This window comes from Armigeres subalbatus, unplaced genomic scaffold, assembly GCF_024139115.2.
Source record: "Armigeres subalbatus isolate Guangzhou_Male unplaced genomic scaffold, GZ_Asu_2 Contig154, whole genome shotgun sequence".
In the NCBI taxonomy this organism is placed as follows: domain Eukaryota; kingdom Metazoa; phylum Arthropoda; class Insecta; order Diptera; family Culicidae; genus Armigeres; species Armigeres subalbatus.
In genome coordinates this window covers 33,492-52,675 of record NW_026942329.1, presented here as the reverse complement: position 1 = coordinate 52,675, position 19,184 = coordinate 33,492, and the positions used below count along the sequence as shown (strand labels likewise).

General features: G+C 40.4%; 1 pseudogene; it reads right to left on the bottom strand.

Moving 5' to 3' along the window:
* Positions 1-17,017: 17,017 nt before the first annotated feature.
* On the bottom strand, positions 17,018-18,021 carry LOC134202940 (uncharacterized; annotated as a pseudogene).
* Positions 18,022-19,184: the final 1,163 nt, after the last annotated feature.

Below are 19,184 nucleotides of genomic sequence, written 5' to 3'. Positions count from 1 at the left end.
GGCCCCTTCTTGCAGAAATTGTATCTTTCGATGGATAATACGGCCATGCAAGATACAATCACTGTGCCGCAGTGGAATTGTCATAGTTTGAAAAATAAATTAGACGTGTTCAAGTTTTTGATTCGCAATTCCGATTGCGATATATTTGCACTCTGTGAAACATGGCTTTCTTCTGAAGATGAAATCAACTTCCACGATTTTAATATTATTCGCCAAGATCGGGATGATCATTATGGTGGCGTTCTTTTGGGGATCAAAAAGTGCTACTCCTTCTACAGAATTCCCATTCCGACTGTTAATGGCCTAGAGATCGTCGCTTGCCAAATAAATGAAAAGAATAAAGATCTTTGCATAGCTTCAGTGTACATTCCTCCAAATGCCTCTATTAATCGTCGACATTTTTGGAGCGCAGTCTCCCTCCTATCATCTCCAGTATTGATATTGGGTGATATGAACGCACATGGTATTGGATGGGGCGAAACGATTATAGAGCGCCTATTTTCTATGATTTGTGTGACGATTTCAATTTGAATATTTTGAACACTGGTGAAGTAACTCGAATAGGACCAAATGGTCAACAAAGCCGTATTGATCTGTCTTTATGTTCAAATTCACTATCATTAGATTGCACGTGGAAGGTTATTCAAGATCCCCATGGTAGTGACCATATGCCGATAGTCACCACAATTAAGAGTGGCTATCAACAATCTGAGCCAGTTAATGTTCCTTTCGATCTCACGAAGTAAAAATTGGTATTGAATCAACTGATACTCTTCCACCTTTGGATGAATATCGATTCCTTACTGAGTTGATTCAAAAAAGCGCACTAGAAGCTCAGAAACGACGCGTTCCAAGTACATCTGTCATCAGAAGACCAGCCACTCCTGGATGGGATGATGAATGTACTAAGTTGTATTCCGAGAAATCTGATGCCTTCAAGGCCTTCCGTAAACACGGAAGGTCAGAGCTTTTTGAAGAGTATTTGAGGCTCGAAAGAAAACTCAAAAATCTTCTCAAGGCAAAAAAACGTAGCTACTGGCGACGTTTTGTCGAGGGACTATCACGAGAAACCTCAATGACAACACTTTGGAAAACGGCTCGCAACATGCGGAACCGCATTTCCACCAATGAGAGTGAAGAATACTCCAATCGATGGATATTCAACTTCGCAAAAAAGGTCTGCCCAGATTCCGTACCAGCAGAACCGCTATTTCGAGAATCAGTTACTGATCCCGGTTCCTTGAATGGACCATTCACAATGCTGGAACTTTCTATGTCTCTTCTTTCATCGAATAACTCTGCTCCGGGATGCGATAACATCAAATTCAATCTTCTTAAAAACCTCCCAGATATCGCAAAAAGACGATTACTTGACCTGTACAACTGTTTCATGGAGTACAACATTGTGCCACCTGAATGGCGACGGGTCAAAGTAATAGCTATTCAAAAGCCTGGGAAACCAGCGTCTAATCACAATTCATACCGACCGATTGCCATGCTATCATGCATGAGAAAATTATTGGAGAAAATGATCCTTTCAAGAGTCGACCATTGGGTCGAAGAAAATGCATTGCTTTCAAATACTCAGTTTGGATTTAGAAAAGGAAAGGAACAAACGTTTGTCTACGTTGCTTTCTTCAGATATACAACTGGCCTTTGCGCACAAGGAGCAATTGGCTTCAGTATTCTTGGACATTAAGGGCGCTTTTGATTCAGTTTCCATAGAAGTACTGTCAGACAATCTGCACAGTAATGGATTACCCGTTATTTTGAATAATTTCTTGTACAATTTGTTGTCAGAAAAACAAATGAACTTCACACTCGGCACTCTGATAACTTCCAGAACTAGTTACATGGGCCTTCCCCAAGGTTCATGTTTAAGTCCCTTGCTATATAATTTCTATGTCAAAGATATTGACAATTGTTTGGAAGGACAATGCACGCTGAGACAACTTGCAGATGATGCCGTGGTCTCTCTAAGAGGTCCATGTGCAGCTGTCTTACAAGGACCATTGCAAAGTACCCTAGATAATCTGACTGTTTGGGCCAGACATTTGGGGATCGAGTTTTCACCGCAAAAAACTCAGTTGGTTGTGTTTACTAAGAAGCGGTATCCTGCTCAACTGAAACTCAAGCTGTTGAATGATGACATCAACCAATCTTTATCTTCTAAATACCTTGGGGTCGTGTTTGATTCCAAATGTACCTGGAAACTCCACATTGAGTATTTGATACAAAATGCCGGAAAAGGATCAATTTCTACGTTCTATCTCCAGAACATGGTGGGGTGCTCACCCAGAAGACCTCATCAAACTCTATAGAACGACTATTCTCTCTGTTTTAGAGTACGGTTCCTTCTGCTTCCTCTCAGCAGCTGATTGCCACCTTATCAAATTGGAACGAATTCAGTATCGTTGTTTGCGTATTGCCCTTGGCTGCATGCATTCAACGCATAACATGAGCCTGGAGGTGCTTGCTGGAGTCACTCCTTTAAAGCACCATTACTGGGAGCTCTCGCTTAGAATACTTATCAAATGTGGAACAAGTAACACACTTGTTCTAGATAACTTCGATAATATGCTTGAACTAACTTGTCGTTCAAGATTCCTGAGAGTTTATCTCAACTACATATCATCAGATCTTTGTCTTCCGTGTTATAATCCCCCTCGAGTTCACTTCACCAACGACAGTTCCTCAATTGTATACGATCTGTCCATGAAACATGCTATTCAAGGAATACCAGATCATCTTCGACAAATATCTATTCCCTCACTTTTTCTGAAAAATATGAACATGTCAATTGCAACAACAGATATTTCACTGATGGTTCTCGCATCAACGGATCCACTGGCTTCGGTGTTTTCAATGTACTTCAGGAACCGTGTTCGGTTTATGTTGCTGAGCTGGCAGCAATTAACTTCGCTTTGGGGATAATTTCAAATCAGCCCGTAGACCATTATTTCATCTTCTCGGATAGTCTTAGTTCTATCGAGGCACTCCGGTCGATGAAACCTGTTAAGCACGCATCTTACTTTCTTACAAACATAAGAGAGCAGATGCGTGTTTTGGTCGAAAGATCATTCAAGATTACCTTTGTTTGGGTCCCATCTCACTGCTCAATCTACGGCAATGAGAAGGCAGACTCGCTGGCAAAGGTGGGCGCACAGGAAGGTGAGGTTTATGATAGACAACACTGGAGTAACGAGTTTTTCCCATTAGTCCGTCAGAGTACTCTTCAAAGTTGGCAAAGGAATTGGACACACAATGAACTCGGACGGTGGCTATTTTCCATAGTTCCAAAAGTTTCTGGGCGAGCGTGGTTCAGAGGTGAGGACTTAAGTCGAGGCTTCATTCGCGTGATGTCGAGACTTATGTCCAATCACTATTCACTAAACGCACATCTGTACAGAATAAACCTTGTCGATAGCAACTTATGTAGGTTATGATGACATCGATCACGTAGTTTGGTTCTGCTCGGAAAATGACGCCTCCAGAGAGCGACTATTGGATACCCTAGTGGCCCGAGGTAAACAACCCTTCAGGGAAATTCGAGGTGTTTTGGGGGATCGTGATGCGGTCTATATGCAGGCCATTTATAGTTTCATTTGTGATTCTGAGATCAAAATCTAATTTTTTTTCTTCTGTCAAAGTTTTTTTTTTTACTGTCTCTGTCTCTATGTTCCGTAGATCTCCGTTACTCAGGCCATCCGGAAGACGCTCCCAGTAGAACCAATCCTCGAGCACGACGACACGCCACATCGTCCCTTATGCCAAATGCCCGGATGAGCAGCCGAAATTCCTTGATTCCGAATCCTAAGCCTCGTCGATCCTTTAATATTGTAAACTAACCTCGAGTCACCACGAGTACGCTGGCTCCTATCCCTCTCTTACTAACTAAAAAAATGACATTGATTGTATATATCACAAAGAAATATGGCTCCGTAAAGTGTTATACACGCCTGAGCCTACCAAATAAACGAACTTGGAAAAAAAAATGAATGTATTGATCGATGTACTTCGTTCAGTGATTACGTATTGCTACTAAATCGTTGATGTACTTGCGGCGTACTATGATCCAGAGCCTTTCGAAATGGTGGAATTGTGGAAGTTCAGAGCTCGAACCCGGTGGAAGGCGAATCGTTTGCCAGTTCATTGCGGCATTGCAACGTGAAGCAAAGACTGCAAGTTTGGCGATTATCTGAAAGCTTTGCGAAACCAACTCGTGTTTGGCTCGTAACCAGCGTATCAGAACCCGCCTAATCGAGGAAAAGGAGTTGACATTCGGAAGGTGAAGAGATTTCGCTGTCGATGGAGGCCTCCGGCGAAGGTGCAGAGGTTCTCAACCGGAAAATGCACGATCTCAACTTGATGGACAGCGCAGCTCAACGGCATCAATCAGTTGTGAACAAGGTAACTAACAATACTAATAAATCATGTTACTCGTTGAGCAGTGCGGCACACCTTGCAAATGTCTGTACACAAAGAAACTGTATGGTTATTGCAAAAGAAGAGACATTTGCAACGTGTTTGCCTCAGTTTGCCAGAGGAATGCAAAGGCAGGAAAGGTAACATCCAAAGAAAATACAAAATGCATTTGGTCGAAGAGGGGGAAAAATCTGATGAATCGGGGGAAGAAATGATCGATGATATCTGCGTCATTGACGTTTAATTGCAAGAATCACGATAATAAAACTATGTCTGAATCTACGTGGCTTACAGTTAATAATTCGATGATCAAATTTGAAGTGGATAGTGGGTCACCCTGTCTTTGGTGAGTGCTACTGACAGAGATAAATATTTCAAGAATCTTCCGCTCGCAAAACTGACTTGAAGCTGTGAGTATTGCGGAAACCAAACACATGTGTTCGGTACCTAACGCTCAAATGATGCGATAAGACAAAATGCAAACATTGCGGTTTTCGTCGTTGATTCAAACCGACATCCTCTACTCGGCAGAGAGTGATGCGTGCTCTACGCTGAACTGGAAAATGGATGTCTAGCTCAGACTTCGTCGATCGAATGAATTGCATACACCACTTTCTGAACAAGTGAATTTCTTATTGATCAGTTTCCTCTGTTTTCGATAGTACTGTTGGCAAGATGACAAAATACAAGCTAGTCTTACTCTAAAACTCGAATCCTGTGTTTCTGAAATCTCGTACTCTTCCTTTCTCTATTCTGATACCGTTGAACAAGAAATAAACGAAATGGTTGAAAATGGGATTTTGATTAAGGTTAATAATAGCGAGTGGGTACTCAGTAGTACCAGTGATGAAGTCGGCTAACAAGGTCCGCCTATGTGGAGATTACAAATTGACTGTGAATGCATTTGCTGATCGACGAACATCCATTTACCTACGGTCGACGCAAACATGGCGGTAAGAAGTTTTCGAAACTAGATCTGCTCAAGCTTGAGCTGCAGATGAGCGTGAGACCTGAAGATCAGCATTTATTGATATACCCACCTCGCTTATTTCAACCTACTAGGCTAATGTATGGAGTTGCTTCTGCTCCCGCCATTTTTCAAAGGAGATTTCTCAGATTCTCCAGGGTATACCGCTTGTCTGTTTTCTTGGCCGATGTGAAGGTCAGGGTCCAGATGACGAGACTCACCTAGCACGGTTGAAGAAGTCCTCAAAAGATTTGATGAGCATGGTCTGGTGTGAATTTTCCTAAGTGTGAGTTTTCGCTAGTAGTATCGAGTATTGTGGATACGTGGTGACCTCGATGGCATCCTTAAATGAAAGAGAGGTTTCTGCCATACAGGAGATGCCAAGACCAAAGAAATCGGAGGAGGTCAGAGCATTCAGGTCAGTGAATTATTATGGCAGGTTTATTCGATCTTAGTACCAAATCTACCATAACAATCTTCTAAAAATAAAACCGTTTTTAATGGGATCGCGATTGTGAAACCGCATTTGAATGGATTAAGTCAGAGATGTAGTCGGACACAGTTCTCGTTCATCATGACACAAATTTGCCTCTGGATCTCGCCGTAGATGCCTCACCATATGGTGTTGGCGCGGTACTTAGGCACACGTATCCGGATGGCAGTGAGCGCCCTATTCAATACGCATCACAAAACTTTGAATTCTACACAGCAAAACTATACTCAAGTGGATGGGGAGGCGTATGCCATTATCTATGGTGTTAAAAGTTTCCAATATCTGTTTGGTCGAAAGTTTGTACTGATCACGGACAACAAACCTGTTGCCAAATCTTTTCACCAAACAAAGGTTTGCTACACTATCTGCTCTGCGTATGTAGCATTACGCCGTTGTTCCTGGAATCATTTCAGTATGATTACGATATCGACCTTCTAAGGATCATAAAAATGCTGACGGAATGTCACGGCTACCTGTCACGGACAGCATTAATAAAAGCGCATCGAAGAAGTCGACATCATTGAGTTGGATCAAATTCGTACATTACCTGTTTCCATCGAAGAGCTAGCGAATACACCAGCCAAGATGAATCTATCCGTAATCTTATTCAGGGCTAAAGACAGGAAGTCAACAGAGGGCGACACAGATTTGGGATTGACCAGAGTAAATACAGATTGCAAGTGAATGCTTAATGAAAGGTATTCGAGTCTACATTCCTGGTCCACTGCGCAAGAGTCCTTGAAGAACTACCTCTGGACATTTAGGTGTTTCAAGAATGAAATCCCTCGCCAGATCTTACTGTTGGTGGAGTCAATCGATCGAGGATATCTGAGCTGTCGCGTGATTGTGTTAGTTGTACAAGGACAAGAAGTGACCCTCAAGGTGCAAACACACTGCTGGGAAAGACCCGCTGAGCCGTTTCCAACGTATTCATGCCGATTTCGCTGGTCCGTTCATGGGATTTTACTATCTCATTATTGTGGATGCCTATAATAAGTGGCCTGAGGTTAAGATTATCCCTGACATGACGACAGATACCACAGACTGCGCGATTATTTCGCCACTTTTGGTCTGCCATCTGTGCTTGTTACAGACCGTGGAACGCAGTTCACTTCTGTGCAATTTGAACTTTTGAAGAATGGAATCGTCCATAAATGGGCGCACCTTATCACCCGGCTACAAATGGCCAAGCCGAACGATACGTTCAAACCTTTAAAGACAAAATAAAGTCTCTACAGTGTCCAAGATTAGAAATTCAGAAGTTGCTGCACAACATACTAATGGCCTACAGAAGAACAATTCATCCTGCTACCGGCAAAAGTTCTTCGATGATGGTTTCGTGAACAACTGAGGTCGCGAATCGATCTAATGGTCCCTAACAGTGAAAAAGTGTTGCAATAGAGGGGAGAAAAGCACTTCGGGGTTTGAGGTAAATGATAGAGTGGTGCAGGGACTTCCTTTCTCAATCTGAGAAATGGAGGTCGAAGTGGTAACAGAGCGAGTAGGGAGGTTACATATATGGTAGAGCTTGATGACGGAAGGTTGTGGAAGCGCCACATTGACCAGTTAAGGCAGGGCCCGTTGAGACGAGATTCATCATTTGAGTTTCCTAAGATTTATAGTACTTGTCGACCGTACCTCCCTCGAACTCCACGTATCGAGCCTCCAGTTGACGTGCCAATAGTCTCATTTGATGCAAATGACCCATCGATTGACAAGATGTCATTCCTGTTGACACCTAATTCGAACACTTTAATAGATCAAAGGCCGGTACAACACGAAACCTTACAATCGAACGATTCAACACCGACTAGCCGTAGTGACCTACGAAGATCCCAGAGAATCAGAAAAGCACCAAGCAGACTCGATCTATGAATACATGTTCACTAATCTACTATTCTTAATCGCTAGGGAGGAAGAAATGTTATAACATACCATGTACAGGGGATGGACAAAATAATTAGGATAGGCAAATTTTGGGTAAAATTAGATTTATTGCAACTACCTTAGTTATCATCCGATTTTGACAATTCAGGCATGCCTGAACTAGAAAATTAATCAGTTTGACGGTATGTCCGAATTGACTATGCCACCGGATTCCGAAGATATTCCGTTTTCGGAGGTAGGTTTAAAACCGTAAATTTGTGGTGGATATTAGGAGAAGTTTGTTAAATTGAGTAATATTAGTAACCACAAATGAAGTAGGGCTCTTGCTGATTGGAGCCATATATTGAGATTTGGAATCGAACCAGAATCAAGTGAGATATGGCCATTTCTTTATAATCGGTTCCGATCGATACTTATCAATTCTTCTTTATAATCGGTTCCGATCGATACGTCCCCTGTGAATGGGGACATTTAAGTTTTAGCACCAAAATCAGTCATTCGACGGCTCGTTTTTCATGGTTTTCGATCAGGAAGCAAAGTATGAATATAAAATGGTCCATTGACTGCTCTGACCACTTCCAGGATCTACAGATTGGCCCCGAGGAACCTGTGGAAGCGGACATTTAGTGTTATACAAACCAGTCATTCGACGGCTCTTTTTATGGTTCTCAATCAAGCAAAGTAGATACAAAATGGTCAATTGACGGTTCCTCTTTCAAGCTACGATTTTCCCCGGGAACCGGTGGAAGGGACATGTTTTACCAAAACCAGTCATTCAAGGCTCTTTTTCATGGTTTTCGATCAGGAAGCGAAGCATGAATATAAAATAATCCTTGACGCTCTGATCACTTTCAAGACCTACGATTGGCCCAGGGAACCTATGGAAGGGACATTTTAGTTTTACCACCAAAACCAGTCATTCGAAGGCTCTTTTTTCATGGTTTTCTATCGGGAAGCAAAGCATGAATATAAAATGGTCCATTGACGACTCTGACCACTTCCAGGATCTACAGATTGGCACCGAGGAACCTGTGAAAGCGGACATTTTAGTTTTAGCACCAAAACCAGTCATTCGACGGCTCCTTTTTCATGGTTCTTGATCAAGAAACGAAGTATGAATATAAAATGGTCAATTGATGGTTCTGGCCGCTTCCAGAATCTACACATTGGCTCCGAGGAACCTGTGAAAGCGGACATTTTAGTTTCATCACCAAAACCAGCCATTCGACGGTTCTTTTTTCATATTTCTCGATCAAGAAGCGAAGTATGAATATAAAATGGTCAATTGACGGATCTGACCGCTTCCAAGACCTACGGATTGTCCCAGGGAACCTGGAGGACATTTGAGTTTAAGCACCAAACCAGTCATTCGACGGCTTTTTATGGTTCTCGATCAAGAAGCGAAGTATGAATATAAAATGGTCAATTGACGGTTCTGACCGCTTCCAGGACCTACAGATTTCCCCGGGAACGGTGGGCAGACCGTCACACCACCAAAACCAGTCATTCGAAGGCTCTTTTTCATGGTTTCGATCAGGAAGCAGGCGAATATAAAATAATCCATTGACGGCTCTGACCACTTTCAAGACCTGCGGATTGGCCCGGGAACCTGTGGAAGGGACATTTTAGTTTCATCACCAAAAAGTCATTCGACGGCTCTTTTTCATGGTTCTCGATCAAGAAGCGAAGTATGAATATAAAATGGTCAATTGAGTTCTGACGCCTTCCAAGACCACGGATTGTCCCCGGGGAACCTGTGGAAGGGTACATTTTAGTTTTCATCAAACCCAGTCATTCGAAGGCTCTTCTTTCATGAATTTCGATCAGGAAGCGAAAAATGACCATTGACGGCTCTGACCGCTGATTGCCCCCCAAGAACTTGTGAATGAGGACATTTTAGTTTAAGCATCAAAACCAGTCATTCGATTTTCGTTCAGGAAGCGAAGTATGAATATAAAATGATTAATGACGGCTCTGACCGCTTCCAGGGCCCTGGATTGCCCTAGGAATCTGGAAGGGGACATTTTATTTTAAGAATCATAACCAGTCATTCGACGGCCCTTTTCTAGTGGTTTCGATTAGGAATCGAGAAATGGATATAAAAGTGACCATTGAGGGCTCTGATCGCTTTCTGGACCTACAGAAAGGGAACCCGTGGAAGGGGACATTTCAGTTTCAACACCAAAACTAGTCATACAACGGCTCTTTTTTGATGGCTTTGGATCAGGAAGCGAAGTATGAAGTAGGCAGTAATAAGACTGAAAAAAAAAAATATTCGGGTAATATTTTAAAATGATCCTGGCATTTCATATCCCCTCGTTTCCTGATCGAAAAACGTTTATTTTCACTAATAATCCCGGGGCATTCGGTATTTCCAGAGCAGTCAGAGCCGTCAGGTCCATTTATATCCATACTTCGTGATCGAAAACGAAAAGAGCCGTCGAATGACTGGTTTTGATACTAAAACTGAAATGTAACCTTCCATAGGTTCCCCGGGGCTAATCCGCAGGTCCAGAAAGCGGTCAGAGCCGTCAATGGACCACTTCTTGTTCATACTTCACATTCTGATTGAAACCCATGAAAGCCGAGAGCCGTCCAATGATTTGTTTTGGTGCATAAAATGTCCACAGTACCCCGAAGGCAATCCGTCCTGGAAGTCCTGGAAGCGGTCAGATCCATTAATGGTTCAATTTATACTCATACAGGTCGGACTCGATTATCCGGAGACTCGATTATCCGGGGACTCGATTATCCGGGGTTCGATTATCCGGAATTTTAGACTCGATTATCCGGAGTATTATTTCTCATAAAATTTTTTTATTCTAAATTTTTATTTTCAATAAGATAATATACACTATGATTATTTTAACAATTACGTATCTAGGTTGTGGGAGGGAGTTGAAAAGGGTCGTTTGTATCTGAAATTTGACTATGAGCTTGTATATCAACTTCATGAATTGAAATGATTATACTGTTATATTCATGCAAAATAAGATTATATGAAGAAATATGAACGTAGCTTTCTAAAGGAACTATCTTGCAAAATATCACTTTAAGGAATAATCCATTAATTACGTAACGCAAAAATCTAAATATCAAGAAAATCTTCAGCAACAAACGGAAACACGTTACCAGAAGAGATTGCAAGGACCTGTCATCATTGGAAATCCATCGAGAAACGTTTGTTGCTGAAGATTTTCTCAAATTCACGATTGCATTAATATCGTACACTGTTTGTCATAATGACAAATTTGTCAATCAGCCTGATATCGATGTCGATTTCTAGTCGGTTTGGTAGATGTCCGGATCAACGACGGTCATTATGAAAACAATAGACTATTTCATAACTAATAGTTATTCCTGATACGTATTACTGCAAATTCCTTTAGAAAACTCAATTGAAAGGACATTATTGGCGCTGATGGAGCATTTTGACTTGTTTTGCATGATCCTCTATGGCAATTGTACTAGAACGAAGCGTTTTATCACAACATGGGGAAATGGGAAATTTCCTCTGCCCCGTTTCTCTCATTTGTATCGATGACAGACAATTTGTTTTCATGTCTTCATGAAAAAAGCCTTATGCTTTATGTCCATCGTCGTTAATTATAAATTGAGAGCGAATTCTGCACCAATGTTATGCATCAAACGGATCGTTCTATGGTGGCGGCTTCCACGGAAAAGTTCTTGAAGTGAGAAGTTTGTGGACATTTTAATTGATTCTCAAATAAAATAAATATGTAGAACAACTCTATATTGCCCTAATATTTGATTCAAAAGATCCCTTTTGTCTCCCTCGACAAAAGTGTACCGAAAGGCTATTGTTCGCTCCAAAAACACATATTTTTGATGTCTCGAGGATTCATAGTATTATATACCGATCATCTATGGTCGGCGAATTTATATTTTGGCACTTATCCTTATCCAATTTGCTTGCGACTGTTTGCATTTAATGGAAATCTTATCAAGGTCCCCTAACACGTGACCGAAAAATTGCGACGCGATTCTAACGCTTGGCAGTGCGATTCTGTCGCCGTTGGAGTGGAAGAGTAACTGGAACATTGCCTACAACGACCCAACGATAAAATCGCGCGACTAGTTTTCGCTATAGATAGTAGAATCTATAGATGAGCGAAAGCATGCGAGTCGATTTTTTGCCGTGCACACGCATATACCGGCCCTTAACGTTTCCATTAAAATAGTGACGTAATGCTCGTTTGGAGCACGTTTGACAGTTCGTTTGGAGACAGAGGATTTATCTTCGCTCATCTATATATTCCACTATCTATAGTTTTCAGCGATGATAAATCACTCAGGTCTGGGAGAGCCTTTATATTGTTTCCTATTGAAAAATGGATAGATCGGGCAATTGACTCAAAAGTTTCATAGCTTTTTGTTGAAAATTGACTAAATAGATAAAACTTTGGGTTCGAAATAATAGCCAAAATACTATTTTTTTACAAAAGTGCGTAAATAGCGGAAATTACTGGTTTTGGCCAACTTAGTCCTATACGCCTGAAAAATACATATTTTCCAAAATAATCGATCAGTTAAAAGCAGCGCTGAATCGTGAGAATTTAGGGAACTGTTCCGTTTTCCATCTCACTGTACATATATTCATCTCATAGCGAAACAAAGAAATTCCGCACATAATTTCGTCGCTTCTTTTTCTCTGTCATGCTCACTGCTGAAAAAATCAAAAATACAAACAAAATACCTTTTCATTGCTTTGTTTTTCTGAGACCAATATGAGCTATGAGATGAAGTCCAGGAGCAGTAACCCTATCTTTTGTTAGAACTAATAACCCTCCCAGTGCTTTATTTTTGGAGTTATTCGCAAATTGTGTAGGAACATGGCCAAAACCATCAGTTCCCTAGTCTAGTTATTTTTGGCATCTATTCTTAACCATCAAGTTCGATTCGAATGGGAATCCTGTCTCATTTTCTTTGAAAACTGGCCAGATCGTACTATGAACTCACAGTTATGGCAAAAATACTCCTATATATCAGAAAGTCACCGATACCGGTAGGTGGATTAATAAGGGTTTTTCAAAATAATTTCTGACTACACCACTGCAAATCAATAAAACATAATTTTTCGTCATTTAATTGCAGATTTGATTTTTTCTAGTGATTCGATTATCGGATTCGATTATCCGGAGTGAAAAAAATCGATACTCGGATAATCAGTCCAACCACCTTCACTTTCTGATCAAAATCACGAAAAATAGCAGTCAAGTTATTTGTTTTGGTGCTGCACTTAAATTTCCTTTCCACTGGTTTTCGGGACAATCTGTAGGTCCTGAAGGCGTCAGCGTCATCAATGGTCCATTTTATATTCATACTTTGCTTATATGAAAGAGCTGTCGATTGATTGATTTTGGTGTAAAACTAAAATGTCCCTTCCACAGGTTCCTCGGGGCACCAGTAGGTACTGTAACGGTCAAAGCTGTCAATGGTCCTTTAATATTTATACTTTGCTTCATTCGAAAACCATGAAAAAGAGCCGTCGAATGACTGATTTTGAAGCTAAAGCTTATATGTTCCCTTCCACAGGTTCCCCAGGGCAATCCGTGGGTCCTGGAAGCGTCAGAGCTCAATGATCCATTTTATTTTCATACTTCGCTTCCTGATCGATAACCATTAATGAAGAGCTGTCGAATGGCTGGTTTTGGTGGTACAACTAAAATGTCCCCTTCCAGAGGTTCCTCGGGGCCAATCTGTAGATCCAGGAAGCGGTCAGAGCCGTCAATTGACCATTTTTTTTAATCATACTTCGCTTCCTGATCGAAAACCATGAAAAAAGTGCCTTCGAATGACTGGTTTTGGTGCTAAAACTTAAATGTCCCTTCCACAGGTTCCCGGGGCCAATCCGTAGGTCCTGGAAGCGGTCATAACATCAATTGACATATTCATACTTCGCTTCTTGGTCGAGAACTATGAAAAGAGCTCGAACAACTGGTTTTGGTGATAAAACAAATGTCCCTTCCACTGGTTCCCGGGGCCAATCCGTAGATCCTAGAAGTGGTCAGAGCCGTCAATGGACCATTTATATGCTACTTCGCTTCCTGATCGAAAACCATGAAAAAGAACCGTCGAATGACTGATTTTGGTGCTAAAACTTAATGTCCCCATTCACAGGTTCCCGGGACATCCACGCCTCAGGATCCGTTTCAATTGGTTTTCATTCTTGACACATTAGAAGCTTTCTGGTATAAAATCATTGTGGACGATCTACCATAAAGCGAGATTCAAATGAAGTTGCCTGACCCTTTGATAAGTATCGATCAGACCGATTATAAAAATGGCCATATCTCACTTGATTCTGATCCGATTCCAAATCCCAATATATGGTTCCAATCAGCAAGAGCCCTACTTCATTTGTGGTTACTAATATTACTCAATTTTTAACCACAACTTATCCTAATATCTACCAAATTTGCGGTTTGAACCTACTCCGAAAAACCCGGAATATCTCCGGGATCCGGTGGCATAGTCAATTCCATGGACCCTCTCAAACTGCATTATACAGTTCAGGCATGCCTGAATTGTCAAAATAGGATGATAACTAAGGTAATCGCAACAAATCTAATTTTACCCAAAATTTGCCTATCCTAATTATTTTGTCCATCCCCTGTACTTGATATAGAACTACCTTGAGAATCTACCTGAGAATCTTGAAAATACGCCTGAAAAAAGAATTCCGAGCCTCTTGAAGGGAAGCTTCCGAGCCTCTTGAAAGAACACGAGCCTCTTCAAATGGAGACTTTCAAGCATCTTGAAAAGACGCTTTTGAGCCTCTTGAAAGAAGATTTCGGAGCCTCTCGTAGGTACGAGCCTCTTGAAGAAAGGCTTGCAGGCCTCTTGAATTGAGGCTTCTGGGTCTTGAAAGGCGGTTTTCAGACCATAAAGGATGCTGTATCTTGTATGACACCTAGAGCCTTTTGAAAGTCTTTCGCGTCTCGTTCCGAGCAGACTTTCCTTATGAAAAGAAGCTTCCAGGCCTCTTGAAAGAAGACTTCCAAGATGCTTGGAAGGAGGCTTCGAAGCGTAGAAGGATGCTTTAATTATCTTACAACAAAGCAACTGAGTTTTTCGAATGAAAAGCCTTCTTGCTCTCAAATGAAGGCTTCCGTACCTTCAGACTCAAGATTTTAGTTCAGAAGTATACTCTTAACATATTATTCAACATTTTGTTTCGAATAGGTAGATTGGATTGAACATTTGAGACTTTGTCCCATTGATTTTTGCAAATAAAAAATTATACAATTATCAAAACTTTACCCGTAAGTTTTGACTGGAATTGAAAATATCCGCCATTATAGACCGTTCCGATAATAATAAATACACTTTGTTTATTGAATAATTCCTATTTTTCAAGGATTCTTCCACTTTATGGTTACATATGTACAAAATTTGATTTACTCATATAGCATCGAATATTTTAGAATGTTTTGAATATTTATCATGTTCTATGTGTTTTGATGATTTTGCACAACACGTTTTTCAGCTATTACTCAAAATTTTTCATAAATATTTGTACTATATTTAAAAAAGATAAAATTCTATTGCATGGAATATGTTTTTGGTACTTATTTAACAAGCATTATGGATTTTGAAAATTAAATAATTGCAATCGGACGAGAATTAGAACAATTTCAAATTAACAGCGACTAGACTAAAAAAACATAAAAAAATATTTCGAGTTCTCGTTTTCACTAATGCAACTAGTTTTTTACTTTTTGGAGCAATGTGGTCTGTGTCATTTGTGAAAGAAAGTAAAATTTGCATTGACTCCGGTCGTGTTTTCTTCTGTAAGCAGAACGATCGGGCGATCATCAATGGTTTGTTCTGCTTTGTGTGGGTGAGTAAATTAATCAGAAAGTAAAAATTTGTATCGAGTCCGGTCGGATGTATTGCGTTTTGCTCTGGTCGAAACAAGCGCGATCCTCAATAGTTTGCAGTACCCATTGAGCAAGTAAATACAGTGCGTGTATTATTCGTCGCGAGCAGAGTAAATAATATTTGTTTGATATTTGGTGGATCATGCGCTTGTATTGCGCTTTGATCGGGTCGAGAAAACGACGATCTTCCATCGTTTGCAGTACCTATCGGGCAAGTGAGTACAGAGTGCAATTCGGTCGCCCTAAACGCGATTCCTCTCAAGTTTTATATGCCACCAAATTTGCATGGTTTAACATTTTTCTCGTGGCGAGACAGCGAATTATTGTTATTTCCCATTCCATAGATCGCATCACTTACCGAAGTGAATCCAGATAAATTATCCTTTGTAACTTAAACAATATCTCACCCCAAGACAATCGTGCAGATGCAGAGGTATACTCGGTCTCCAGTAGCAACGAGAGTCGGACTAGCAATCTTCTCTTCCTATATGCGAAGGACGTGGCCGGCGCCGTTATTAACTTCAAATATTTGAGCTCCCGAAACGTGTACATTGAGAATGGGTAGCTAATCCCAAGCCCCATTTATTGTGTTCTCTGTGCAATTCGCAAGTTCTAGTCAATCACGGAGTAGCAACTACGAATTGTGGGGTCATAATGCTCATGCTCCGCGATGAGATGTATATATGTTCAGTGAGATGGAAAACGGAACAGTTCCCCTATTTAAATTTAGAACTGTTTTTTACACGAAACGTCCCCGTTTGGTTTGGTGCTTTTTGGAGCAAAATTATTTTTCATTGAATGAGCGAAACGATGCGATTCTGTCCGAAAAACTCAAGCGCGATGTTTTTTTTTTCAGGAACACCCAGAAATACATAACGTTAAAGGGTGAGGGTATGACGACCCATACAACATTTTCGGTCTTCATACAAAAGTGTGACAAAGGGGGCGGGGGGATGAAAATGACTATTTTTTGCGTTATGTAGTTAACGAATCTTCAGAATCGCAAGCAAGTTAGCTCGCGTATGAGGCTTTGATGGTTGAGATTTGAGTATAATTCTACTTACACCGTACCAACCTTTTGAACAAAGCCTATTTTGAAACACTTCGTGTTCAAAAAGTAACTTTTATTTAAAATTTGATAATATGAATATACAAAATGTGCATTTATGTAATTCTACATTTAGCTTCTAAATCACATGAAAAATTTCAATATTCCACAAAATCTTATACACTTGTACTATATTTGCATAATTCTAGTGCACTATAAAATAAATATATATGAATATTTTACAATCTCTTCTGGACGGCATTCGGGTTAGTACGGTTCCAGTTCAACTCTGATCATCGCCTCGGATAGGTACCCCAATGAAATCTTATTACCGTTGATAGCATTCCGGTCAATGTTGCCGCTATCATTACAAAGTTCAACGAAATTTGTGCATTTGTTTGCACCATTGCACAGATCTCTGGCAGAAGCACATATAGACTTTCTTGTAGTTGTCACTGTGTGGCGCACCGATCTTCCGAATCCGATGGACCACGCTGCACGCACATCCGCTGTGTGGCCATATCGTAATCTACAAGTGAAGGGAATCTAAATGTTTACCTTTCGTAATGAAGAGAATTTCAACAATCATTACTCACCATCTTCCCTGAACGATCCTTGTCCTTCAATCACCTTTCCGCACCAACCGGACGCGCACGGCGGCTGTCACGCCACGCTCGTTCTCCGCCTGGGTTGCATTGAACGTGAACGGATCCGCAGCTGCCGCGAGCTCGCCTCGCGATCTGCACTGGTAGCATCGTTTCAGTACGCTATATTTGGATATCAAATTTACATTCGTTAGAATATTTTGCATTTCGCTGAATCCGCAAAGCAATGAATATATGAATCAATGCGCTTCATCGAACAAATACACAGTATAGAACGATGCCCTTGATGACGACAGCGACGACGAAGACGACGAGAAAAACTCTAAATTTAGCTTCCACTTTATATGAGTTGGCTCCGAGGTGTGATATTTAGAGTGATTTAAGCGAAGGAGTGCTGCATAGGTGACGAACCGACTCTCAAGGTCTTTTTGTTAGGATCAAGAATATCACTTTCGATTTCGGTGGCTTCCAAGACAACTTTGATACGTGCTTTATAGATCGATGAGGTTGTCTCTTTCTGGTATAACAATCCGAACTACTTACCATTGGTCTGGGAGATCTGGTAGAAAAATAATATCAACCCGAATGATAAAAGCGTTGAATCGCACTTCTTCCACATCGCTGGATTCTATTCTATTGATTTGTGCAAAGATCAATGTAATCTCTCGATTAGAGCATGTGGTGAAGCCACACAAGTAAAACAATCAATTTCACGAAAACCTGAAGTGGATCTAGCTGCAATGACTGCAGTACTCCGTGTTCGTGGTACTTCTTCTGTCAAAATTGGTTTCTTTGGGGATCTGTTTGTATGAGTGCGGAAAGGTTGATCTCGTAGCACCAAATAAATCAATCTGAACGATACATATAAAACATGTTACTACTACGACGTTCACTCGTCAGGTAAGTGTTGAGCTTACCTGAGAAGTAACCCGAGTGAAAGTGGATAATATGTGACAAATATAATCTGATCATGGATCCATGTTTATTCATAATCCCATAGTTGTGCCATTTACAGCTTTTATTGTTTTTACGTTTAGTTCAAGATTCATCGCTAAACTATTATTGATAAAGTTTGGTTTAAAATAAAGTATCAAGTTAATATGAAGGTTTCATTATTGTGAGAAACTTGTTGGTTATAGTTGCATTGGCTTTTATTGGTGAAAAGGGATTTTTTGGATTAATGATTAATGTCGTTTTCGTTTGTTCCGAACGGTGTACACCGGCGGTGCAACATTTGCCACTGCAAATACGAACGGTTTGGTTGCAACTTTTTGACTGCCAACACATGTTTTAGATGTGTTGTGATGTCGTCCATCGAATTTAACGAATATCAAATAGCAAGTAAATATTATTATGCGTTTATGCATAAAGTTATGTTATATATTTTAATATACGTTATTCTCAGTGTTTTGTATTAAAATATTAATGTACCTAAAGGATATATTTGATGAGAAATTACTATTTGTTTATTTTTATTTGAGAAAAAAATAGTAAAAACGAAGATTGATTCAAATACCGCCACCGGGCGGGGGTGACGATGGGTTAAGCACGAGTCATCGCTGTTACTGACAGCCAAGAGGTCGATAACAAAATCGTTCAAAAAGGACTATTATAATTAATTATTTTTCTTGCTACTAAAACATTCTAAACAAGTTTTGACCTATTCTCACCCCCGATGATCGTAGAATATGAGTTTAATCCAAATAATGAGTTTATGGACAACATAAATCATTTCATTTCTACGTGGTTAATTAAAAAAATAGTACGTTGGGGATTTACTTCAAAGTCGGTCTTTGGAAACTTGACATTTTTTCTTTTACTCCAATTATTTCATATGAATAAAACATATATTATT